Consider the following 1,182-nt stretch of genomic DNA (forward strand, 5'->3'; position numbering starts at 1 on the left):
ACGCCGCAGAACAAATGGCACAGAAGCCGTATTGATCGCAGTGGTTGCTAGGTGGTTGCTAGGGGCGGCGCCGTAATGTCATGCCTCTGTCATGCCTCTGTCGACCGCGCGCGGCAGCCTGCGTCGCGCGTGAGGGGGGAGCACCCTGTAACACGTGGTCGTTACACTTCTCCCCCCACTAAACCGATGACCACCCTGTGGACATCGAATGCCAGCCTCCGGGCTGGCCGTCCACAGGGAGGGGGGAAGGTGGCTGTCGATGCAGTAACCGCGCGCTATTAACATCTGACTAAAGGTAATCCCGTAATACTGCATTTTCATTTTACATTTCACATTTTACGCGTAATACATTTAACACCTAGTAGTATAATATGGTAATCATGGTAATATGGTAATATGGTAGCATAATGTAGTAACATAACATAATATAGTAATATAATGGTACAGAATAATGCAAGAACGACTTATACGCCACGATCTACCTAGTTGGTGTTTGTGTCCTGAAGGGACTTATCCTGATGCTTATGCGTCATGGTTGCATTGGTTAGCTGGTGCTCGTCGTCGTCTTGATGGTCGGCCCCGTTGGGGGTGGCGGCCGCTCGCGACATGGCGTCCAAGATGGCCGCTGCGGCCATCTGGCGGACGTGTTGTGGGTTAAATGTCGTCCGCGCAGGGTCGTCCTCCTCGCCGACGATGAACTCATACAGTGTTGGGTCTGAGTTCGTGCCCGTCCCGATGAAGCGGCCGGCGTAATAGCGGTCGGGGGGTGGTGGTGCGGGGCTCCACGGATCGTCGTCGGAGTCCTCCGGGGAGGTGTCGTCGTCGGTGGGGTATCCGGTGGTGTCCGGCTCCGGGTAGGCGTAGGGGTTGTACGTCTGCGTCATGCCATTCCTGCGTGCCTGCGGCGGGGCAGAGAGCGCGCTTTCTCCCGGCCCCACGGCGCAGACTTCGCATTCGCAGGCGGCGCCGGCGGCTATGGTGCTGGCGCCTACGGCGCAGACGGCGCATCCACAGGCGGCGCTGGCGCCTGCTGCGTAGACCGCGGTGGCCGTGGCGCAGGCGGGGCAGGCGCAGGCGGAGGTGCCGAGGGCGCAGATGGCACAGGCGCAGTCGGCGTAGGCGCAGGCGGTGTTGGCGCCCGTCTGCGACGGAGGCAGCGGCGCTGATGGTCGCTGTCCATTG

The sequence above is a fragment of the Priapulus caudatus genome, unplaced genomic scaffold (assembly GCF_000485595.1).
Source record: "Priapulus caudatus unplaced genomic scaffold, Priapulus_caudatus-5.0.1 Scaffold216, whole genome shotgun sequence".
In the NCBI taxonomy this organism is placed as follows: Eukaryota; Metazoa; Priapulida; class Priapulimorpha; order Priapulimorphida; family Priapulidae; genus Priapulus; species Priapulus caudatus.